Below are 27,522 nucleotides of genomic sequence, written 5' to 3' on the forward strand. Positions count from 1 at the left end.
GCAGTGTGGTGCCTGCTGCCATGCAGGTGTACTTCCATAGCTTGCATCACACCGTCTCACCTTCAGCTCGTATGTTGCTCAGATGGTCCTGGAATTCCAAGCTGGACACGGACATGACTACTGTACAGTACCTAGGAGTAAGGAGATGACGTGAGAACAGTTCCTCCTCAATGCCAACTGATACGCACTACTGGACCGAGGACTACACAAAAAGATTATGGTTTGAATTAGGGATGAGCGGGTTCCGATTTCTGAAATCCGAACCCCCCCGAGCCCCCAAATCCGAGTCGTATCTGAGTCAGACTCAACTTTTCCCGCCTGACTCGGATCTGAAATCGAGGCAAAATGTCATCATCCAGCCATCCGGATCTCGCGGGTTTTGGATTCTATAAAAGGTCTCCGCTCGGCGCCATTTCTCACTCCGGCTGTGGACAGTGAAGAGGGAGGGTGGGAGCTAGGGCTGGCTGGGCTGTGTTGTGCTGCTGTTGTCCATAGGGGCTGGCTGGGCTGTGTTGTGCTGCTGTCAGAGGGGCAGGCTGGGCTGTGTTGTGCAGTCAGTTGCAGTCACAGGGGCTGTGTCCACTTCAAAATCTATATGGGCTGGCTGGACTGTGTTGTGCAGTGTCCCATAAAGGCTGTAGTCCTACAGGGGTGCTGTAGTGTTGTCCATGGTGTGATCTGTGCATCAGGGGTGCTCCCCCTAAGTGCACTCCAAAAAAATTTAAACATTTTATTGTTTGTGAATTGTTTGCGCAGTAGCAGCACATGCATTAACAAAGTAGCGCCAAGAGTGCACCTGTGTCATAAGTAAAGGGTCGGCTGGCTTGACCATTAAAAGGTGCTGTAACCCCCAAAGTGCACTCCAAACAAAATAAAAAATAATTTTCTGTGTTTGTAAATTGTGTGCACTGTGGCTGCACATGCATCAACAAAGGAGCAGCTCCAAGCGTGCGCCTGTGTCCCATAAGTAAAGGGCCAGCTGGCTTGACCATTAAAGGGTGCTGTAACCCCCAAAGTGCACTCCAAAAAAAATTAAAAAATATATTTTTTTGTGTTTGTGAATTGTGTGCACAGTAGCCGCATGTGCATCAACAAAGTAGCGTCAAGCGTGCGCCTGTGTCATAAGTAAAGGGCCGGCTGGCTTGTCCATTAAAGGGTGCTGTAACCCCCAAATTGCACTCCAAACAAAATAGAAAATTATTTTCTGTGTTTGAGAATTGTGTGCACTATGGCCGCACGTGCATCAGCAAAGTAGCGCCAAGCTTGCGCCTGTGTCATAAGTAAAGGGCGAGCTGGCTCATCTATTAAAGGGTCGTGTAACTCCCAAAGTGCACTCCAAACAAAATAAAAAATATTTTCTGTGTTTGTGAATTGTGTGCACTGTGGCTGCACATGCATCAACAATGGAGCAATGCAAAGCATGTGCCTGTGTCCCATAAGTAAAGGGCCGGCTGGCTTGTCCATTAAAGGGTGCTGTAACCCCCAAAGTGCACTCCAAAAAAAATAAAAATATATATTTTTTGTGTTTGTGAATTGTGTGCACAGTAGCCGCACATGCATCAACAAAGTAGCGTCAAGCGTGCGCCTGTGTCATAAGTAAAAGTCCAGCTGGCTTGACCATTAATGGGTGCTGTAACCCCCAAAGTGCACTCCAAACAAAATAAAAAAATATTTTCTGTTTGTGAATTGTGTGCACTGTGGCTGCATGTGCATCAACAAAGGAGCAGCGCCAAGCGTGCACCTGTGTGATAAGTAAAGGGCCGGTTGGCTCATCCATTAAAGGGTGCTGTAACCCCCAAAGTACACTCCAAAAAATATTTTTTCTTTCTGTGTTTGTGAATTGTGTGCACTGTACGTGCATCCTCAAAGCAGCAGCGCCAAGCGTGCATCTGTCTGTTAAAGGGTGGTGTAACCCCCAAAGTGCACTCCAACAAAAAGAAAACATTTTCTTCTGTGTTTGTGAATTGTCTGCACTGTATGTGCATCCTCAGAGCAGCAGCGCCAAGTGTGCATCTGTCTGTTAAAGGGTTGTGTAACCCCCAAAGTGCACTCCAACAAAAATAAAACATTTTCTTCTGTGTTTGTGAATTGTCTGCACTGTACATGCATCCTCAAAGCAGCAGCGGCAAGCGTGCATCTGTCTGTTAAAGGGTGGTGTAACCCTCAAAGTGCGCTCCGCAAAAAATAAAAAATTCTTTTTTTTCTCTCTTTGTGAATTGTGTGCACTGTAGCTGCACGTGCATCAACAAAGTAGCAGCACCAAGTGTGCGCCTGTGTCATAAGTCAAGGGCCGGCTGGCTTATCTGTTGAAGGGTAGTATAATCCTCAAAATGCACTCCAAAAAAAAAATTCTGTTTTTCTGTGTTTGTGAATTGTGTGCGCAGTAGCCGCACATGCATCAACAAAGTAGCCGCACCGAGCGTGCACCTGTGTCATAAGTAAAGGGCCGGCTGACTCGTCTGTTGAAGTGTACTTCTCTACATACTGTACAGTACTATATATATGGTTAAAAAAAATTGTCTTGAAATCATTTGAGTTGCTCTGAGAGTGCCCATGCACATAATTATCATACAGTACTGTATGTTATGGCTGATGTAAGAATGTAATACCCCCCTGTGTTCTAAAATACAGTATGTTATACAGTATATTTTTATCAAATTCTGTATACTCAGTAACAGTATTTCTCTTGTTCTCTCCACAGTTTTTGTCGTCAAACATGCTGACAAAAATCAGCAAATCCATGAGCAAGATAAATCCAAACATGAAAAAAGACATCAAAAACAACATGACAGATCCAGGCCTGGCTGAAAGAGAGTGGTGTTGTTGTTAGTTTACAGACTGTGTTCTATCATGCATTTGAGAGAACTCGGCCCAGATATAGATTTCCTTCTAAATGCACATGGTAGGTACTTTACAGCAACCTTTTTTTTAATTATACAATATGTTGCTAGATTGCTACTGTGCTGTGTTCCAATTTCACAAATGGGTAAGAAACTGGGATGGACTTTTGGCCCTACAAGGTACGTAAAATACTATAGTGTACAAAAACACACAAATGCACTCTACAGTGCACTATTTTATTCAGTAAACTTTCCTTAATAATGCAACTAATACTTGTTTGTATTCTACAGAATACATCCCATGATAAGGGATGTTAATAAAAAAAAGAGAGTTGAACAAGCATGACGATGGATAGAGAGTGGAGAGAATTTTAATGATGTAATTTTCATAGATGAAACTTCGGTTTCTCTTGAAAGGTTCTCAAGACTGTCCTTCCAGAACGTGCACATCTCTCACTTAAACCACGTCCTAGGCATCCATTAAAGGTCCATGTAGGGGGAGGTATATCTCGTTGGGGTGCAGGACCGATATTAATTTTTGAAGGTAAAGAACAGTAATATTTGTTGTACAAATTATTTACAGTCCTGTACAGTGTGCGCTTGTTACTTACAATAATTTCTCATCTCTTTAGGCATCATGGATAAGACCTACTTCCAAGAACAAATAATAGATGGCTGTATGGTGCCATTTGAGAGAAAATACTTTCCATCAGGACATCGATTATTCCAGGATAATCCAAAACACTCGGCTTCATGGAAATTCATGGAAGAGAGAGGTATAAATTGGCAATGCACAACACCAGAGTGAGTATTGTCCGACTGTATTAACTGTTTATTGTACTGTACAATAATGTATGTACAGTACTGTGTAGCAATTATTCTAGTACGCTTTTTATTAAAGTACTGTGACTGAATAATTTCATTTACTTTTATTTTTTTTACTTTCCTATAGGTCACCGGACATTAATCCCGTTGAATTGGGTCTGGACCCAGTTGAAGAGGTTCATCTGGTCTGATGTGAAACCAAAAACTAAACAGGTACTTTTGGATGGGATAATGAAGTTTTGGAAAATTGTATTGACATGTGCCCAGTGTAACAATTATATTGATTATCTGTATAGAGTCTTACCAGTTGTCATCAAAAGAAAGGGTCAAGCAACTGCTACAGTATGTAGCTTGTATAGCACTGTACTGTATGTTATTTAATTAGTTATGTGGAGGAGGGGTTTAACTTCCTCTTTCCAGTTTGTGATCCGGACTGTTAAGTACAGTACACTGTCTCCATGCTGTATGTATTGTGGTTGTGCTTTCTGTCCCTATACAGTACATTCTCCTAATCTCCCCCAACCCTTCCTCGCGTTTCTGCTGCTACACACCTCTGTTCATATTTTACCCTATTCCCCAGCCATGCCCCATCCTCACCCCAGTGCTCCCCCTCCCCACCACCTGGTTAAAGCCGCAAGACCTCTAACGGTCATTGTAACCACAATTTGCAGGTATTAATCAGCAGTTTTGCACCCCCTCCTTTCCTCATGGCCCAGGACAAATCTTGCAGCATTATGTCACTGCCCCTACACTGTTTAACCCCTTATGCACAGCAGGCTGAATATGTGCCTAGTCAGTGTGCAAGCCCGCAGCTAATGGTTCAACCACCCCTTCCACTGGCTCCTACACCTACATTGCCCCCTGTTCCAAGGCACGCATTGCCACTGCAGCCATCTGCAATGGCATAATCACAGGTTGTGCTGCAGCTAGCAGTTTCTGCTACTGCACTTGATATTGCTGTTTGTAATGCAGATGTTTCAAGTTTTCAGGTTCCTTTGGTTCATACAGTAGTGGCTGCTTCAACATCCACATCCATAGTCGTAGACATACTGTACAGTAGTGGGCGCACCATGCATTGAGAGACAGGCTTCTACTGTACATCTGCAGTCAGGGTGGCAGTCAATTCGATATCAGGATCAGATGAGAAGAGCATTTTGGCTAATGTTAGTGCTCTGTTATTGTATTCAGAGGAATCTTCTGATTCTTCCAGCTCCCTGCCAGTTTGTTCTTTGGGAAACCCAGGGCCTTATGCCACCTGCTGCTAGGGGGGATTTCGAGTTCTTTTCACTTTTGCCCTCAAAAAGACAGGTGGTGTTCACCTCCATCTGGGTCACCCAAATTCTGTCTTGTTTTATTTATTTATTTTGTAAATAAATCATTATACCGTATGGGCAGTGGGTCAAGGGGCATTGTTTTTTTCACCATCAGGCTTAATTATAATACTAATTCATTATTAATAAATTTGATAGGCCAGTGAGTTAGGCCCGGTATTAATGTGGATAAGTGGATTAGTGTGACACACTGTTAGAGCAGGATAGGGCCCTGCATGGCATACTCTCTCTCCTACAGGGACCTGTGCATGGGTTTGAGCAGGATGAAGAACAAGAGCATCTCCAGTGAGAACCTGTGTGTCTGTCTCTTGCTGTCTGTTCATCTCTGCCTATCCTCCTTTCTTCAGGGCATACAGTGGACCTTGCACTGCAGTGTGAGGTTGAGTCTACACCTGATGCGCGAGCACCTACAGTATGCATGCAGAAATGCCGGTGGTGGCAGCTATTGCACCCTGACAGAGCAACCAATTGAATTGCTATGTCGGGCATCTTAAAGAAAATAGCCACCGGCAAAACATTTGAATCGCCTCCTTACTGTAAAGTGTAAGAATACCTGTATACAGTACTGTATGTATTTAGCTCTTTAATTAATGTACAGTACATCCAAAATACCGATGTACTGTTAAGCTAATCTTTTCCAAAATGCAGTGGCCATTTTGTCCCTCCTGTGTAGGCTTAAGGTGCCCATCCAGTAGACGATTTAAGTGAGCGATTGAATGATAATGTAATCATTCATAAATCGTTTGCAAATATGTCTAAAATGAATAGCGAAGCGCTTGCTGGTCATTTAGACATCTATCATCGTGCAAACATGCTGGATAACCTGACGATATTGTAATGTCAGGTTGAGCATATTTTCAGATGGTTGATGAGCCTGCACTGAACGACTGCTCATTCAGTGCAGGCTGATCAGACTGACAAACGACTGCACGATTACAATGTCGTAATCGTGCAGTTGTTTTCAGATCTTTAAGTGGATGGGCACCTTTAGAGTGCTGTATTTTATAAAATTGTACCATTAAGCTGGTGCAGTTGTATTATGGAGATTGGTTGCTACAGTAAGATACCCCCAAAAAATAAAACATGAACAAGAGATTGTAAAGTAAAAGTGCTGGAGTGTGGTATTGAATAATATCCCTCTGTATGTATAAATTGAGATTAGTGGTGTACTGTCACATATTTTATTTATGCAATTCATCAAAATGTACTGTATCTACAGTATACAGTAATCTTAAAATATAAACAATGATACACTGTAGTATTTTACAGTACAGTACTTTGATGCTACATTATTTAGAATAGATGTACTGTATGTGTTTCTCTGTGGGAAAATATCAGGATCAGTAGAGTATCTCATTGTTTATATTTTAAAGTGATTATACTGTAGATACAGTACATTATCTTAATGAATTTTCTAAATAAAATATGTGAATACACCATTAATCTGAGTGACATTATTGCTGCTATTGTAAAAAAATACTGTACTCACACATGAAAATCATGCCATCTTCAAAATCCCAACACTGTTTAAATACAGTACACACAATGGAAAATTATAGTAAGAACTACAGAAGACTCTAGCAATAAGAATTACTGTTCCTCTCCTCTACTGTTGTCCCTGCCAATCACCAGTTATTTGTACAGTAGGATCTTATATAATATGCAGCGAGATATATAGTAGGCTGTGTGGTAAAACATCCTGGCTGGGCCTTGTACATCACATGATTGGTGATTTAAAAATGTGACTATACAGTACTGTACTTGCCGATACTCCAGTACTGCCTGCATCTTGCTAGAGTATAGTATGTCAAAAGCACCTTATTCTGTTTTGGGAAAACAATTTTCATTGCAGTAATACGGTGATGTACAGTGCATTATTTACTGTTCAGTATTTACCTTCAATTGGCATCAGCGTTGGCTCCTCATCCTCCTCCTCATCCATTGGCTCTTCCTCTAAAGGTAAAAGGAAACTGCATTGGCTCTACTGTACATTGAAGCTACTGTAAGGGTGAAAGTCTGAAGGGGGGAACATGATGGAAACTATCAACTACTCTATACAGCGCTGTATCAAGGAACATACAGGTTAAGTACACAGTGGTAGAACAATGTGCTGTACACTATAGTACTTACGGCTCCTCTCAAATAGGATGCAGTCTGTGTGTCAAAGAAAAACAAATGTTGTCAAGTCCAAAAATTACAGTGACTACACTACTATACAGTCTCCCTAACATGACTAATAACTACCACTATCCTCTGACTCCTGGGTCAGGGAGTGCTGGACCCCTTCGGTTTGGAATTATAGGAAAAAAATAAAGTTTTGTCTCAACACAATGTGGAAAAAAATAAAAAATGTTCCTGGTACACAAGTAGAATTAGTGTGTAAGGAGAAGAGGTTGGAGATGGGTCTTTGGAGTATAGGAGGGAGAGAGAGAGAAATTGTGAAAAGGAGAGAGATAGAAGACAAAGGCCCTGATTCAGAGCCGGACGCTCTGACCAGAGCGCTCGCTCTGAATCAGGGCCCACCTCCATTAATATGGAGCGTCCTCCTGGACGCTCATATAGCTGTGGGTCACCACCCACAACATATACGAGCGTGCAGGATGATGGTCGCGATGGTCTTGACCATCGCGACCATCGCCACTGCGAGCAACAGCCTGCGGTTGAGGCTTTCAACCGCAAGGCCAGGAGTGATTTTGGCTCTATCAGAGCCAAAATCACTCCCACTGACATCACACTGAGCAAAGGAAAGTCCTTCGCTCGGCGCGTCTTGCGCATGCGCACGACGGAGCTCCCTCCGTCGTGCGCATGCACAGTGCCGACCATCGACCCACTTGCGAGTGGACAGCCGCTCGCGAGTGGTTCTGAATGAGGGCCAAAGTACTGTAGTGTCACAAGTGATGTCAGTGGGAGAGCTTTCAGCTCTGTTTGAGCCGAAAGCTCTCTGAGGCTTGCGGCCATGAGACCCTACCACAAGGGTCTCATCGCAAGCCCGATGGTCATGATGGTCTTGACCATCGCAACCATCATCCTGGCCACTCGCATTAGCTGTGGGTGGCAACCCATAGCAATGCAAGCGGCCAGAAGGACGCTCCATAAAACAAAAAAGACGTCCTGATTCAGAGTGAGCACTCTGTCAGAGCGTCCAGCTCTGAATCAGGGTAACTGTGCAAAGGAAAAAATAGTAGAGAGATACAGTACAGTAGAAGACAATGTAGTGTATAGTATTTACGAAGCCTAAATGAGCTGCTGGGGCTGGCTGCATCCTCCTGGGCAGGGGGGGGACTGGGTCCCCTGGGTTGGTGTTACTTTGGAAAAAAAAAGAATGTTACTGTTACACAAGTACAGAAAGGAGAGAGACACTGTGAAAAGGAAATAAAAGTAGACCGATAGAAGAAAATGTAGCGAAAAGGACTTACTAAAACAGCAAAAGCAGCTGTGGCTTAGAGGCTCCTTCACCTCATCAATGATTAGTGCATCTGTGTGTATAAGAACAAAAATATTATACAAAAAATAAAAAAGCAGTAGCAGTGCACTGATGTGTCCATAACTGTATTAATCATTACCACTATCAACTGATGATGTTGATGATGGTGGTGGTGGTGTTGGAGGAGTGGGTGGAGTCAGAACTGTGGAAAAAGAACACTGTACCATCAGTTTCCCTCAAAACAATTTGGAAACAAATAAACCCCTACTGTACAATTCTTGACCAGAGCCTCCATACAGTAACACCAAAGACAAACACACTCTACTGAAAGAGTCTACATACTGTACAGTACTGTAGTGCACACATGAGAAGTGAAAAGTACAGTATCACAGTACAATTATAGACTGTAAACTCTCAAACTTTTTAAACTGGCCTATTTTAACGGAGTCTGAGAATATGCACACGCCCATGTTTTTACAGGCAAAAAAAACTGTCATGATGTAAACTCTCATCCAAATGTTTTCCTCTTTTGCAGATAAAACTCAGCCAATGTGAGAGTCTACTGCTAAACTCTCACCCTATTACATTTGGCCTAATGACTTCAAGTGAGTTACAGTACAGTAAAAGGCAAGGAAGAAAGGCAACAAAGCAATGAGAAAGAAAATGACTGTGAGATGCTTTAATGGTATCTTCTAAAGTACAGTACTGTATGGTACATGATAAATCTGTGAAGCAAGGGAGTACTGTAGTTTTGACAGCATGTACTAGGGATATTGTTGATGACCTGAGGGAGCGAGCACGTATCGTTGGTCATTTACTGCATAATATACAATACAAACTAAAAAATATGAATAATAGTGTATACTGTATCAGTGAACCATATTTTTATCATTCATCAAAATTGTCTAGTGTGTAAGGCTTAAGACAGGTCACCGAAACATACTGTACAGTACTGGAAATTGAAAAAAACACAAGGACATAAATAATTAGTGTGTAAGGAGAAGAGGTTGGAGATACATCTTTGTAGTATAGGATAGAGAGAGAGAGACACTGTGAAAAGGAAAAAAAGGAGAAAGATACAGTAGAAGACAATGTACAGTACTTACGGAGAGTAAAGGGGCTGCTGGGGTCAGCTGCAGCCTCCTGGGCTGGGGGGAGCTGGGGCCCTTCAATTTCTATAACTGTGGGGGAAAAAAAAGAATGTTCCTGTTACACAAGGACAGAAAGAATTTGTGTGTAAGGAGAAGAGGTTGGAGATGTGTCTTTGGACTACAGGATAGAGAGAGAGACAGAGACTGTGTTAAGGAAAAAAAGGAGAGAGATACAGTAGAAGACAATATAGTGTATGGTACTTACACAGGCTGGAAAGGCGGCTTGGCTGGGGTGCAGACTCCTGGGTTGTTGGGGGCTGTTGCCCTTCATATTCCTAAACTGTGGGGAAAATAAAACATGTCATTTTTAGGCATGTCATTTTGAGCAAGGATTAGCCAATCTATGTGTTAAAAAAAAGCTTTAATGTTACAGTAAAGCAAGTACTTTTATTGTCTCCACATTACAACATGGATGAGAAATGGGAATGGCATTTAAATGCCGGCGGCTGTTCAGCCACTTGTTCAAATCTGGACAGTGTCAGCCTGATGGAAAAGATCCTGACATCGGAAGGTAAGTAAACTATACCTTACCCTCTCCCTGCCTAACCTATTATAAGTGCCTAATCCTAACCTTCACCCTAGTTCCTAACCTACACCTGTTAGTGCCTAAACCTAACCCCCTTCCCCACACCCTAAACCGAACCTTCCCGGGGGTGCCTAACCCTAAAAAAAAAATGCAAGGTTAAGGTTTACTAGAATCACTGCTCTCCTCACTCCCCAGCTCCACATTCACAATATGGAGGTGTTCTGTATAAAGAAAAGAATAACACAGTAATGTACTCAGTGGGAAAGTAGAGGGTAAACATACTGTACTATAACATTACTGAACAGTACAGTAGTAAAACAAAATGTCCTATACTACTGTACACAGTACTTGGCTGGGGAGGGGAGTCCAGGTCATTCTCTGCCTCCTCCTCAGGTTCTTGGCCTATGAAAATAAAGAAATATATAACTGTACTGGAAAATAAAAAAAAACACAAGGACAGAAAGAATTATTGTGTAAGGAGAAGAGGTTGGAGATACGTTTTTAGTGTACAGGAGAGAAAGAGAGAAAGAAAAATGAGATACAGAGATAAAAGACAATGTACTATAGTGTACACTACTGTACTTATGCGACCTGGCAAGGCCACTGGGCCCGGGCTGGGAGGGCTGAGGCCCTTCAATTTGTTGTACTGTGGAAAGAACAAAAACAAAAAAAACATGTAATTTTGCCTCAGAACAATGTGGAAAAATGTCAATAAATTCAGTACTATTACTACAGTATTATTACACTTTATTGACAGTATGCACTTACTGTACAGTATGGCCTATGGGCACTAGACCAGTTGTGTATGAGGCGATATTGTTCACCACTGCAGCATGGCATTGTTAACAATATCCCTAGATTGGGCTGCATGTATAGCCCACTGGGGATATCATTGACACCTCGGGGGAGCACATGCATGCATCATTGGTGATTTACTGCATACAGTACACACTAGACTATATGAACAATACTGTATATCATTGAACCATATTGTTATCATTCATGCAAATTGTCTGGTGTGTATTCCCATTAATATAGGTCACTGATACAAACTGTACAGTACTGGAAAATAAAAAAAACAAACAGGAGAAGAGGTTAGAGATGAATCTTTGAAGTACAGGAGAGAAAGCGAGAGAGAGAGAGACACTGGAAAGGAAAAAAAGAGATAAATAGAAAACAATGTATACAGTACTGTACTTACGCAGCCTGGCAAGGCCACTGGGCCCAGGTGGGGAGGGCTGAGGCCCTTCAATTTGTGGAACTGTGGGGGAAAATACATGTAATTTTGCCTCAAAACAATGCGGAAAAATGTCAATAAATTCATCCTGAAAGTACTATTACTACAGTATTATTACACTTTATTGACAGTATCCACTTACTGTACAGTATGGCCCATGGGCACTAGACCAGGTGTGTATGAGTCGATATTGTTCACCACGGTGTCAGCGTCGCCAAGTGTACTCTATGCATTCTTGCTGATGCCGGCAGCGAGGAAAGATGAGAGGGTGGGAGGGTTAACAATATCCCTAGATTGTACTGCATGTACAGCCCACTGGGGATATTGTTGATGCCTTGGGGGAGCATTCGCACACATCCTTGGTGATATACTGCATACACACAAGAAGACGATATGAACAATACAGTGTATCATTTAACCATATTGTTATCGTTCATGCAAATCATCTGGTGCATAAGCCCCTTAAGAGAGAGAGAGAAACTGAAAAGGAAAAAAAGGAGAGAGAGAGAGATTCATGGATGAGAATTTGAGGTATCACCAGAGCTGGAAGATGCATCACAAAAAGATAAGAACAATTTGTTCTATACTATATCTTACACCATCTGCGGTGATACACCAAGTTCTGTACTTTATGAATTGAGAAGATGCAGAGAGAGAATTTGAGAAAAGGTATAATAAATTGCATACAGTAGTCTGCATAGATGCTGTATTTGCTGTACAGTACTTAAAAATAACTTTCTGCCTCATACTGTAGTTACGTTGCTATATCATTTAAACCTTAAGCAAAATTGTATACAGTAGCTCACTGTTTCAGACTACACCATTTATTGGTCCTTGGCAGACTTGCTAGACAAGTTAATTTACTGTAGCATATGAAAACCTTGAGCCAGAGCAAAGACAATAGAAGCTGTGGCCTTCAAACAAACTGAAACTGGAATCATACTGTACAGTAGTTTAGTTTTATCTCAGTCAATACTGTACTTACGTGGCCTGGTAAGGTCACTGGGCATGGGCTGGGAGGGCTGATGTCCTTAAAAAAAAAACATGTAATTTTGCCTTGTAAACAATTGGACTACTGTATACTGTACTAAAAATCCTACTGTAAAACAAGTCTTTACCGGAATAACAACACAAACCAATACAGTATACTGTAGTACAAAAACTACTGTAGTCTGTGAAGCTGGCATTGGGCCCAACATGGTACAGTATGGTAAAAAAATATGTACAGTACATACTACATAAATACAGAAGGTACAGTACTGTATGCCCAAGTGGTGCCACCTCACACAGAGGCTCTGTGGGCGGCAATGTTGCCACCACATGAGCTCTTCTTCTGGCAGCAGGGTGCCAATTGCTGCCGTTTGCATACTTTGGATGCTATAGGTACACCCTGGCATTTAAAATTTTTAAGACTCTCTGGAAAGTGTAATACTGTACTGTAGTTTAGAGGGAATGCGGACACTTAACCTGTCCATGAGATCATAATGTCAGACTTAAAGGGGGCAGGGCCAGCACAGATAAACAGTGTCTAAGTATAGATTTGGTCGACAGGCATTAGGTCGACCAGGAAAAATGGTTGACTGTGACTCATGATCACACACAGTACTTGCTAACACGGCAATAGATAACAATGGATAAAATGTTGGCAAAATATTTTTGACGACCAAATATAGTATGGTATGGTGGGTCAACATGCCTTTTGTTACTGTAGGTTTACTGTATAAACAAGCCATGTCGACTAATAGTGTGTCGCCCTTTAGTCCATGTAGATCTAATGGCCCTGTCAATCAAATCTCTGCCAGTCATGTGAGTATGTGTTAACAACTGTCAGTCATTGTCAGATATCCATTGTTAGATATCGTCACCATTTTAAGAATCTAGATAAAATGTACGACACACTGGGCATGATTACAGTAAATGAATTAACAGAGCATCCTTTGTTATGGTAATGAGAGGCTCTTGCTTGCTTTGGGGAAGGGACCTGATGCACTGTGTGTTACTCCCGACCCACTGGGCATGCACAGTACTACTGTATGAGCCTCCTTACACCACAGCTACGGAGCGGCTCCTCTGGGCATGCACCAGATATCCCATTGCAACCCCTCCACTGGCCATGCGCCAGAGCTCCCACTGCAATCCCTCCACTGGGCATGCGCCAGAGATCCCATTATAACCCCTCAGAGCTGACAGCTACCACAGCATCTACGTGCTGACATTGACACAACTTTGCGCTTTAAACACACAATCAGTTTGTAATACAGAGACCTCGCTCTCAAACAGAGCCCACTACCAGTTACTGGTCATGAGAAATCACTATAGTGTCCAAGTCTGGGACAGCGCCGACATTGACACAAGTTTGTGTTTTAAATGCACAGTCAGTATATACTATAATATAGACATCCCACTTTCACTGTATTTTGACTTCTGACCCACTGGCCATGTGCAGTGCTGTGATCTTCCATACACCATGGCATGGAGCTACATTGTATATGGAGTTGCTCCACTGGGCATGTGCCAGAGATCCCATTGGAACCCCTCGGAGCTGACAGCCACCACAGCGCCGACGTGCAGACATTGACGCAATTTTCCTCTTTAAATGCACAATCAGTTTGTAATAAAGAGACCTCTCTCTCAAACAGAGCCCACTACCAGTTACTGAAGTCATAAAATCACTAAAGTGTAAAAGTCTGGGAAAGCGCTGACAGTGGCGCAAGTGTTCAAATTCAACCGCACAGTCAGTATGTAACACAGACAACTGGGCATGCGCAGTGCTTGATCTTCTATATGCCGTGGCATTCATGTATGCGTAAAAAAGATCTAGAGAGGGCATCAGCTTTTCAATTCTGGATGCTTGGACAAAAATGGACCTTGAAATTGAACCAGAACATTCAGACGATAAGCAGTCTTGAGATATAATAGATTTTTATGATCCAAAATAATGGTAACAGGGAACCTGGCCCCCTCCAACAGGTGTCTCAACTCTTCCAAAGCAAATGTCATAGCAAGCAGCTCCCCCAATGGCATAGTTTTTTTCTGCCAGAGAAAACTTACAAGAAAAATATTCACAAGGATGGATCTTCCCATCCTCAGCCACTTGAGATAATATGGCTCCTACTCCCAAGGAGGAGGCATCCACTTCCAAGGTAAATGTTTTTTCATCTGTGATTGTCAAAGTATGGGAGCAAACGAAAATGCTTGTTTTAAGATTGAGAAAGCAGTTTCTGCAGCGGGCAGACCAAAGGGAAGGATTTTCCCCTTTTCTTGAAAGGGCAGTAATGGGAGTGACAATAGTGGAGAAGTCGTGGATAAATCTCTGGTAATACTCCAGAGTAGACTGAATGGCGAATAGTTTGGTAGAAAGCTCTTGGAGGTACTGAGTGACCCGTTGTTGTGTGGCCTCCTGATTCTCAATATGGGAGTCGAAGTCTTGCAGAGACTTCCATTTGGCCTGAACAAACTGTTACGCTAGCATTCTCAGGAACCTCAGCTGGAGGGCTTGGAGCCAGGGCACTGGGGAAAGAAGATAGCAGGAGATGGGGACCTTGTACATACAGATGTGCCCAGATAGTTTATTGCTCCATACGCCATGTAGTGCACCATGCATACTGTGCCACACACTACGCCATGAGTCGCACCACACACAAAGTTTCATAAGGGAACGTAGCGTAGCACTGAAAAAAAAGTCATAACATGTAATACAACCTATTGTCCACCAGGTGTCACTTTTTCCAAACTACACAGCGAATGCATCTGATTTCCAATGCATTTTCTATATCACTGCCCGATGATTGGCTGAACAAAAGCAGTGACTCTGTACAATATACTGTAGTACAGCATTTTCCTCATGGAATCAGGGCTGAAGAATGTCTAATAAAGTTTTAAGTCATTAAGTGTGTGAGTGCTGTACTTTTATAAAAAAATATTTTACAGGCATGCACAGCACTGTATTATACAATGACTGTTTGTTTGAAGCTGCACACTTGCATCAATGTCGGCGCTGTCCCAGACTAGTGATTTCATTACTTTAGCAGTGGGCTCTGTTTAAAAGAGAGGTCTAAGTATTACAAACTGATTGTGCATTTAAAACCGCAAGCTTACAGCAATGTTTGCACTTCAGCATTGTGGTGGCTGTCAGCTCCGAGGGGTTACAATGGGATCTCTGGCATATGCCCAGTGGAGCCACGTCATATGCCAGTTCATGCTATGCCATGGCATATGGAAGATCATAGCACTGTGCATGCCCAGTGGGTAAAGAATCCCACACAGCAAAAGAGGGATGTCTGTATTACATACTGACTGTGCAGTAGAAATTACACACTTGCGGCACTGTTAGCACTGTCGGCGCTGTCCCAGACTTTGACACTATGGTGATTTCATGACTTTAAAAACTAGTAGTGGGCTCTGTTTAAAAGAGAGTTCTCTGTATTTTAAACCGATTGTGCATTTAAAACCGCACCATATGCCAGTTCGTGCTATGCCATGGCGTATGGAAGATCATAGCACTGCACATGCCCAATGGGTTGAGAGTCACACAGCGAAAGTGGGGGATGTCTGTATTACATACTAGCTGTGCGATTGAAGTTGCACACTTGAAGCTCTGTTGGCACTGTCCCAGACTTAGATACCATAGTGATTTCATGACTTTAGAAACTAGTTGTGGGCTCTGTTTAAGAGGTAGGTCTCTGCATTACAAACTGATTGTGCATTTAAAACCACAAAGTTGCGGATATGTCATACACAAAATATATATAACTAGGAGACTGTGCTATAAGGCCACCTAGAAGATATAACAAAATAATAGCCCGGATGGTCAATACTTAGAATTTGAAACAATCAATAGGAAAGATGATGCTATCAATAACACAGTGGTCACCTGGTAAGCTATATAAAAAAAGAGTAATGATAGCGCAACTGCTAATGGATAATATATGTTGAGAATCATGGAGGCAGTAAACTAGATATAATACTTAATGTAACTTATAACATGGCAGGTTCTTTTTTTGAAAAAAACACAGATTTTCTCTGTATAACAAATTGTGCGTTTAAAACCGCAAACTTGCGTAAATTTCGACATGTCGGAACTGTGGTGGCTGTCAGCTCCGAGGGGTTACAATGGGATCTCTGGCACATGCACAGAGGAGGGGTTACAATGAGATCTCTGGTGCATGCTCAGTGGAGCCACGCCATATTCCAGTTTGCGCAATTTCATGGCATATGGAAGATCATAGCACTGTGCATGCTCAGTGGGTCGGGAGTTACACAAACTGAAAGTGGGATGTTTGTATTACATACTGACTGTGCGGTTGAAGTTGCACAATTGCGGCACTGTCGGCGCTGTCCCAGACTTAGACACCATAGTGACAAACTTGCGCCAATGTTGGCACATCAGCACTGTGGTGGCTGTCAGCTATGAGGGGTTACAATGGTATCTCTGGTGCATGCCCAGTGGAGGGGTTGCAATGGGATATCTGGTGCATGCCCAGTGGAGCTGCTCCATATGCCAGTTTCTGCTATCCCATGGCGTATGGAAGATCATAGCGCTGCACATGCCCAGTGGGTTGGGAGTCACACACAGCAAAAGTGGGATGTCTGTATTAAATACTGACTGTGTGGTTGAAGTTGCACACTTGAGGCACTATCAGCGCTGTCCCAGACTTAGACACCATAGTGATATCATGACTTTAGAAACTAGTAGTGGGCTCTGTTTAAGAGAGAGGTCTCTGTATTACAAACTGATTGTGTATTTAAAAACACAAACTTGCGGCAATGTCAGCACATCGGCGCTGTAGTGGCTGTCAGCTCTGGGGGGTTGCAATGGGATCTCTGGGGCATGTTCGCGATATGTGCACACCAGTTCGAGATGTGCCATGGCGAATGGAAGATCATAGCACTGCACATGCCCAGTGGGTTGGGAGACACACACAGTGAAAGTGGGATATCTGTATTACATACTGACTGTGCGGTTCAAGTTGCACACTTGCAGCACTGTCGGCACTGTCCCAGACTTAGATACCATAGTGATTTCATGACTTTAGAAACTAGTAGTGGGCTCTGTTTATTAGAGAGGTCTCTGCATTACAAACTGATTTGTGCATTTAAAAAAGGCAAACTTGTGCCACTGTTGGCACATCGGTGCTCCGGTGGCTGTCAGCTTGAAGGGGTTACAATGGGATCTCTGGCGCATGCCCAGTGGTGGGGTTGCAATGGGATATCTGGCAAATACCCAGTGGAGCCGCACCATACGTCAGTTTGCGCTATACCATGGCATATGCAAGACCATAGCACTGTGCATGCCCAGTGGGTCAGGAGCAAGGGCGGATTGGGAAATAAAAGTGGCCCTGGAAAATTTTCAGAAAGTGGCCCACGTTGGCAAATGGAAAGAGAAACATATTCACTCCTGCACGCGCCGCAGGCATGTGCCTGAAAAAAGGGGCGTATCCATATTATAAGGGGTGTGTCACATGAAATACCATGGCCATGAGCCACTCCCGTCATACTTGGGGCATGCCCAGCACACCAGGAGCTGCTGGGCATGTCCCCATTCTCTTTTTCTCCAGTGAATAGACACCCTGCGCATGTGCACAGTAATAATTCAGTAGGTGAGAGGGGGCTTCCCAACCTCCTCCCCACTGCAAGGGGAGCTCTGTCTCACAAGACAAGGATGATCTCATCTTGCGATGTGAAGAGATCCTCTGCGGGCCACTCCGCATGCTATGACAGACATCAGTACACTGCCTGTTATGCAAGTGTGTCCCTACTTTCAGGGACGGGCCTATACCAAGTAGAGATGGTGGGTGAAATGTCTAAAAAAAAAAATCTATACTATTTCTTGTGTGTACTAAATAAAAATACACCTTACCTATATTGTGGTTTCTCTGCAATGGGGAACCTCTGAAGAAATTGATCCTTCCTGGAAAGGCAGTGTCGGTATTCACTATTCATACAGGAGGTCATATGGACCGGAAGCCGCCTGATTGCCTAGGAATAAAGCCAACGTCATCATCATGCAATAGAGGTTCAAACAGATAATACATATTAACAGACGTTTTGGAGCAGGGCAAAATGTGAGTTTCTCTGATCTAACAATTTTATATTAGCAAAATATATTTGCTAATTGGGTACCATTTGTATATATGATTTCTAGAATTGGTGCTTTACTGAAATTTATTGTCCCCCAGCCTTTTTTTCTATTCATACCAGAGGTCCGGGATGCGGTCATAATACAGATCATTGTGACTCCAGTGGACAGAATGCCAGTGCCGGAATCCTGACACCTGTCACAATCTAGCTGCCAGCATTCCAAATGTAAGCAGTGGGGTTAGGGGGAGGGTTAGGGGTTGGTTTAGGCACTATGGGGAGGGTTAGGCACTAAGTGGGGAGGGTTAGGTTTAGGGTGTGGGGAGGGGGAGGTTAGGTGTAGGCACTAGGGGGGAGGTAAGGTTTAGGTTCCAGGAATGGAGGGTTAGGGGTACGGGTTAGGATACCGACCGACAGGTGACCGGCTTTGGGATTTTGACCGCCAGGATCAAGAGCAATGGCATCCTGTACCCAACCCAGTGGTCCAAATGATAAGGGGGAGGTGATAAAGTGGTGGCTGCATTGTTCACAGGGAGGAAGGACACTGGGCTGGTTGGGGGGGGATCTGGCGGGAGGGAGACAGTGATATATGAGAGGGACACTGCTGAGCTAGATGAAGGGACAGTAAGATAGGGGTGCACTGGGTAAGATGGTAAGGGGTTTGAAGGGGGAACACTGGGCTCAATGGGGTGGGCACTGTTACTGGGCTAGCTGTGGGTTTTTAAGAGGTGGGGCAGTGAGAAAGGGGCTGGTTGTGTAGGGAAGGGGGAGACACTCAGATTGGGGAGGGGGTCAGTGAGATGGTAGGGGTTTGAGGGACACAGGGCTGTTTGGGGGCACAGTAAGATGGGGGTGTACTGGGATGGATGGGAAGGGAGGGCAGTCAGATTGGGGGTTTGAAGGGGAAACACTGGGCTCAATGGGGTGGGCACTGTTTCTGGGCTGGCTGTGGGTTTTTAAGAGGTGGGGCAGTGAGAAGGGGGCTGGTTGTGGAGGGAAGGGGGAGACACGTGGATTGCGGAGGGGTTCAGTGAGATGGTGGGAGTTTGAATGACACTGGGCAGATGAAGGGTGGAGACACAGGGATGGGAGTCTTTACCTGGGGTTGTTGATGTTCCTTACCCAGCATGCCTTGCCCCGACACACTGGAACAGCGTCCATGGCCGCACACAGCAGCCTCCAGAGCAGCAGCATGTCAGCTCCGGCTGCGATCTGGGAACCTGGAGTGGTGGTGCGGCAGGACACAGCATGATACGGTGCGGCGTGATGAGGCATGGCCTGGTGGGGTGGGACTGCCGGGTTGTCAGTCTCAGGCAGCCATCTGAACAGAGGCTGCTGAACTCAGTGAACATGAGCTGAGGCCAGCTCACCTCCCGATCAGTGCTGGCTTGGACCCAGTCTTAAAAAAAAAAACACAGGAAAATATTGATTTTAGTGGCCCCAACATGGTCCGGCCCACTGGGAAAAGTCCCGGTGAGGTCTACGGCCAATCCGCCTCTGGTCAGGAGTCACACACAGCAAAAGTAGGATGTCTGTATTACATACTAACCGTGCGGGGGAAGTTGCACACTTGCAGCACTGTCAGCTCTGTCGGCGCTGTCCCAGACTTAGACGCCATAGTGATTTCATGACATTAGAAACTAGTAGTGGGCTCTGTTTAAGAGAGAGGTCTCTGTATTACAAACTGCTTGTGCGATTAAAACCACAAACTTGCGGCAATGTCGGCACATTGGTGTTGTGGTGGCTGTCAGCTCCGAGGGGTCACAATGGGATCTCTGGTGCATGCCCAGTGGAGCTGCTCCATAAGCCAGTTCGCGCTATGCCATGGCGTATGTAAGATCATAGCACTGCGCATACCCAGTTGGTTGGGAGTCACACACAGTGAAAGTGGGATGTCTGTATTACATACTGACTGTGCGGTTAAAGTTGCACACTTGCGGCACTGTCAGCACTGTCGGCACTGTCCCAGACTTTGACACCATAGTGATTTTATGACTTTAGAAACTAGTAGTGGGCTCTGTTTAAAAGAGAGGGCTCTGTACTACAAACTGATTATGCGTCTAAAACCACAAACTTGTGGCAAACGCGGCACATCGCTGTGGTGGCTTTGAGGGGTTACAATGGGATCTCTGGTGCATGACCAGTGGAGGAGTTGCAATGGGCCGCTCCAAATGCCAGTTCATGCTATGCCGTGGCGTATGGAAGATCATAGCACTATGCATGACCCCAGTGGGTCGGGAATCACACACAGCAAAAGTGGGTTGAAGTTGCCTACTTGTGACACTGTCAGCACTGTCCCAGACTTAGACACCATAGTGATGTCATGACATAAGAAATAGTTGTGGGATCTGTTTAAGAGAGAGGTCTCTGTATAACAAACTGATTGTGCGTTTAAAACTGCAAACTTGCGGCAATGTCGGCACGTCGGCGCTGTGGGTGTGGATTACTAGAACAACAGCTAATAAGTTGACAAACTAGAGGTCGATATGTACAAAGGTTGACAGTTACAAATGGTCGACACTGTGGATGCATTTGCCTATGTCACCAGGCCTGCCACTAACGACGTCGGCAGGTATAATACACACATCATTAAGTGTGTTCCCAGCTTTAGTATGTTGACCAGCACTGAAGAAAGTTACAGTAGTTCTGCAGCACATGAAAGAGCATGCTGCAGCATGCTGCAGACATACGGTAACATGAATAACTTCAGCAGTGCACCTATAGTAATGCCCCCTGAGGTAATGGCCATAGAAATGCCCCTGTAGTAGAACCCATATTGTAATGCAGACCCTCCAACATGACCTATTCCATTATGTATAAAATGTTCTGCTTCTGGACTTCCTTTTTAATTTATGATTGCAGCCACCTGTGGTGAAACACCTGTCTCATCAATTACCTAGTTCAACACAGGTGACTGCAATCATACATTAGGTGGGTAGTCCAGGAGCAGAGCCTTTTGTAACTAATGGAATGGATCATGTTGGAGGGTAGGGGTAATGCCCCTGTAGTGGCCATATGGTAATGCCCCCATACTAAAGCCCATATAGTAATGCCCCTGTAGTGCCCCCTGGTAATGCCCTTGTAGAGTCTCCCTGCAGGGCACGGCTGGAGGACACTGGCGCTGGGTGCAGTGGCACATCCAGTGCATGTGCACCTCCAGCCCCCACCCCTAGTTGCGGCCCTGGTCATAAACTGTAGAGTACATGATGGGTATACACTAGAGCAGCATTTTTCAACCACTGTGCGATGGCACACTAGCTTGAGTGCCACCGGAAAAGACAACTGGGCTATATCTCTGTAAGTCTTTTGTGGGGGTTGGGAAATATTTGAGTTTTATTTTCTGTTGTACCCCTGTCATACTGTAGATTGTGTTTCAATTGCAGACAGATGAATGTTAGCATACATTGCACTGTTATTTATTATTACAGGACATCAGAGGAGACAGCAGCAGGCAGAAGGGGAGCCTACACAGCCAAGTAAGTTCTATACTATTTTCAAAAGTTATATTTTTAAAATGTGTTGATGATAAATTAGATTATAGTTTGTCTTTTCAATGTAGTACATCGACAGCGCATCTGCCAGATATTGTCCTCTGAGGAGGAGGAGGTGGATGGGGCGGCGGGGTCCAACAACCCTCCCCAGCCAAGTAAGTATTTTCTGTACTCTACTATACCTCTTTCCTACACTCTCAGCGGCTCTACTTTTGTTACTTGCACCATCACTAATCTAGTACAGTAGTATTGTCTTCAGAGAATTATGGTACAGTAAGTACTGAAAGTGGGCGTTCCGGGAGGGCCGTTGACGCTATTCACGTTGTTTTTTTAAGACATTTATTGTAAATATGTTTTTTGTTTACATAGCGCCACAACCTCAGGAGATAGTGGTTGAGGTGGAGGAATCTGAGGATGAGGCATCTGAGCCCAACAGCCTTCCCCATCCTTGTAAGTACTGTATAGTATACTGCAGTACAGTGTTTAACTACTGTACTGTTTTTGTTACTGTAATGTACAGTTGTGGCGCCTTATTCTGTAAATAAAGATACAATTATACTGTATATTCCTTTGTTTACACAGGCCGAGAACCTGAGGAAGATGAGGTTGAGGAGGCAGAGGACGAGCCCCACATCCCTCCAAACGCCAAGTAAGTACTGTATACAGTAGTATACTACATTGTGTTTTACTACTGTACTGTACTTCTCTTCCTTTGAAGAATTTACTGTACTGTACCTCCTGTACTTCAAAGACCACTGCTCCTTACATCTCCAACCTTATCTCCTAACACACTGCCTCCTGTCCTCTCCAGTCAGCCAATGACTGGTGCTTTGCTACTTGTGCCATCACTAATGGAGTCAGGTCCAAGCTTCTATGATTACTTCTCGCTTTACTGTACCTTGCTTCTCAGCCGTAGTGTACAGTAATGTTATATTTACCCTCAACTTTCATTACCATGTGTTTCTTTTCTTTACATAGAACACCTCCATATAGTTGTGGAGCTGGAGAGTGAGGAGAGCAGCAATTCTGATAAACCTTAACCTTGCATTTTTTTTTGTTTGGTTAGGCTTATGCACCCACCCGGGAGGTTTAGGTTTAGGGTGCGGGGAGGGGGTTTAGGTTTAAGCACTAACAGGGGGTGGTTAGGTTTAGGAGAGGGTTATGGAAAGTTTACTAACCTTCTGATGTCAGGATCTTCTCCATCGGGCTGAAGCTGTCGGTATTTAAATCCCATTCCCATTTCTCCCCCATGTTGTAATGTGGAGATAATAAAAGAACTTGCTTTACTGTAACATTTTCTTTTACACACAGACTGGCTAATCATTGATGCATCAGAGGGTTCATCAACCAATGAGATGGATCGGTCAAATTTGGGTAATGTACTGAAGGTTCTTCTGCTGCTGCTCCAGACTCCCACATTTAGTCCAATGCTCTGCAGTGCATTCTAAAATATGGTGACCTAAAAATATAAATAATAAAAATATTTAGCTGAGGCAGATTACTGTATAGTGTATCTTATTATATGATTTGTGGGCACTACAATGTGTCAATGTGAAGTGGTAACACTATAATTTAACAGTACAGTACATAATGTTACGCGGCAGCTCTACAATTTTGCATAACGTAAAGCGTATACTCAATCATTATATATTTTTTTTTAAAACAGAGTTAATTCACGTGCGACCGTGGCACCAGGACCAAAGGGGCCCATGCTGGTCACAAGGCCCACAGGCCAACTTCCAAAGGGGCTACACCCGAGGTAAAGTACAGTACATCACTGCTTACTACTATAGTATAGTATAGTACTTATATTAGTGTTGTAACTTTTTTCCAACAGGAAAAGTTCTGCAAATGTTGGCCCTGTTTCGGGTTATTGCCCACCTATTAGTAGATTTATTTTTTAATTTTGTCAGACGTTTTGTTTAATTTTATTATTTATTGTATTTTTATTTTTGTAATACACCTTTATGTTAAACACCATGTTTTGTATTTTTTTATTTAACAATTTACTGAAGAGAAAGTTCAATTGCCTTTATCGTGAAGTTGTCAACAGGATTTTAGCAAGTTCACCTGAGCTGTCTACAGTACATCATCAAAAGAAGCTTCTGTCTACATTGTCTAAAGAAGATCCTCCCACTATACTGTGTAATTGCAAATTGCTTTAGTTTGTAATATACTGACACATTCATAGTGGCACATTAGTTGTCCTAGCAGATGGGGGGTGGTGTCAATGGTCACCATTTCTCGCCTTTTCAGGATCCAAGGGCCTTGAGCTGACTGCTTAAAAGGCTGACAAAGCCTCCTTTATTATGGTAATGAAAGGCTCTGGCTTGCTTTGGGGGAAGGGACCTGATGCAGTGTGTCTCACTTCTCACAGAGCAAGTTCATAGGGGCATATTCAATTGGGCGTGAGAGGGTGCTGCTGGAAATCCCGGAGGCTGGTGGGAGGCTTCACAGGCTGGTGGGAGGGGCAAGGGCTGCTTGCCCAATCCGACACTAGGGGGGTACACATACACACTCATGCACACAGTCACTCATACACACTTACAAACACTAACAAACACTCACGCAGACCCAGCTTCCGATGAAGGATGCAGAAGACAGTGCTAGCCAAGGTGAGTAATTAAGGACTAATTAAGCTAATTAGAAACTTCCAATTGTTTAATTAGTCCTCAGGGGGGTTCTGCTGGGGTCCCAGAGCAAGTACCACTGATTTTTGCTAAAAAAGCTCCCAGCACTCAAAAAAGAAAAAACACGCACCTACAGTAATTGAATAGCAAAAATCCCACACCTGGGGACAGACCAGCTGGCCGCAGGTAAGTATAGTATGTGTGAATGAGGTGGTGTGTAATAAAGTTTTACTTTCGAAGGTGTGTGTTTTTTTAACAATTTAATTTACAGTGGAGGTATGGGTGCTGGCACTAGCACAAGTGCCAAAGGGCAGGCATGCTGGCACCTGTAATTCCACTGTAAATTACAAGTTTTGAACTATATACAACATTATTACCCCTGTACCCACCACTCCAAGGGTGCGGGGAAATGCCCTGGGTGTTTAAACTAAGCCTAAGCCTGGGGTTATGGGAGAGGGGGGACCCCTTCTTGGGGGTTCTCCACTTCCCCTGAGATCCCCACCTTGGGCTGACCAGCTTGGGGTGCGAATGCTTTGGCCATGGAACCCCGGTGATAGGGTCTCCTGGCTGTTGCATAACACCCTGGTCAGTTTGGGTCTGGTGTTGGTTTTAAATATAGGGGGACCCCTAAACATTTTTTCACTCTATATTTAAAACCAGGACTGGCCCTGCAGCCAGGCTCTGGTTCCAAAATGACATTGGAACCATACATGTTTTTTTCCATCATTTTAGTAACCAGGACTGGCTGAGCAGTCCAGGGCTGGTTATTTCTTTTTTTAGGGGAAGGATCCTACATCATCCTACATGCATTACAGTATCCTTTAAAATGCACAGTCAGTTTGTAATATAGAGTCACATCTTTCTGGGTTGACTTCTAGTTCAGTAATAGTTTTATGCACCACTATTTTCTGCACCCCAGCATAGTGCGTCTAGCAAGGAGCTACATGGCTATAAAATGCACAGTCAGTTTGTAATATACCGACACATTCATAGTGGTACATTAGTTGTCCTAGCAGATGGAGGATGGTGTCCTTGGCAATGATCACCATTCCTCGCCTTTTAAGGACACAAGGGCAGACCTTGAGCTGACAGCTTACAGCAAATGGCTAAAAGAGCATCCTTTATTATGGTAATGAAAGGCTCTTCCTTGTTTTGGGGGAAGGGAGCTAATGACTATGTGTGACACCCAACCCTCTGGGCATGCGTAGTGCTATGATCTTCCATACATCATGGCATAGCGTGAACAGGCATATGGAGCGGCTCCACTGGGCATGCACCAGAGATCCCATTGCAACCCCTCTACTGGGCATGCACCAGATATTCCATTGTTACCCCTCAGAGCTGACAGCCACCACAGCACCAATTGCAGCAAGTTTGCGGTTTTAAACCACTTTTAAACCACTACTACTTTCCAAAATCATGAGATCACTATAGTGTCTAACTCTGGAACAGTGCCGGCAGTGCCGCAAGTGTGCGTCTTAAAATGCACATTCAGATTATAAGAATCCAACACATTCATAGCAGCATATTAGTTGTCCAAGCAGATGGGGGATGGTGTCCTTAACAATGGTCACCATTCCTCGCCTTTTCATGACACAAGGGCAGACCTTGAGCTGACAGCTTACAGCAAATGGCTAAAAGAGCATCCGTTATTATGGTAATAAATGCTTGCTTTGGAGGAAGGGACCTGATGTACTGTGTGTGACTCCCGACCCACTAGGCATGCACATTACGACTGTATGAGCCTCCTTATGCCACAGCTACAGAGCAGCTCCCACTGGGCATGCACTGGAGATCCCATGTGCAAGTCCCGAAGCTGGCAGCCACCACAGTGCCGACATGCCAACAGTGCCGCAAGTTTGCATTTTTAAACGCACAATCAGTTTGTAATGCAGGAACTTCTCTCTTAAACAGAGCCCACTACTAGTTTCTAAAGTCATGAAATCACTATGGTGTCTAAGTCTGGGACAGCACTGATAGTGCTGACAGCGCCGCAAGTGTGCAACTTCAACCGCACAGTGACTATGTAATACAGACATCCCACTTTCGCTGTGTGTGACTCCTGACCCACTAGGCATGCCCAGTGCTATGATCTTCCATACACCATGGCATAGCGTGAACTGGCGAATGGAGTGGCTCCACTTGGCATGCGCCAGAGATCCCATTGCAACCCCTCCACTGAGCATGTGCCAGAGATCCCATTGTAACCCGTCAGAGCTGACAGCCACCACAGCGCTGATGTGTCAGCATTGCTGCAAGTTTACATTTTTAAATGCACAATCAGTTTGTAATGCAGAGACCTCTCTTTAAACAGAGCCCACTACTAGTTTCGAAAGTTATGAAATCACTATGGTGTCTAATTCTGGGACAGCACCGACAGTGCCGCAAGTGTGCAACTTCAACCGCACAGTCAGTATGTAATACAGACATCCCACTTTTGCTGTGTGTGACTCCCGACCCACTGGGCATGCGCAGTGCTATGATCTTCAATACACCATGGCATAGCGTGAACTGGCGTATGGCACGGCTCCACTGGGCATGCGCCAGATATCCCATTGCAACCCCTCCACTGGGCATGCATCACAAATCCCATTGTGTGTAACTCCCGACCCACTGAGCATGTGTAGTACTATGATCCTCCATACGCCACTGGGGTATGGAACTGCTACACTGGGCATGCACCAGAGATCCTATTGCAACTCCCAGATCTGACATCCACCACAGCGCCAATGTGCCAACAGTGCCACAAGTGTGCATTTTAAAATGCACAATCAGTTTGTAATGCCTCACTTTTAAACAGCCCACTACTAGTTTCACTATAGTGTCTAAGTCTGGGACAGCGTTGACAGTGCCAAAAAAAAGTTATTCTTTTCCAGGACTCAAACATGGGACAAGCTCCGTTGCAAAGCGATCACCTAACCACTAGCCCACACACCAGCTATATCAAGAACTGCACCCACCCGCTGCTGTTTTTAATAATAAAACAATGT

Source organism: Taudactylus pleione, unplaced genomic scaffold, assembly GCF_031769625.1.
Source record: "Taudactylus pleione unplaced genomic scaffold, aTauple2 ptg000396l, whole genome shotgun sequence".
NCBI lineage: Eukaryota > Metazoa > Chordata > Amphibia > Anura > Myobatrachidae > Taudactylus > Taudactylus pleione.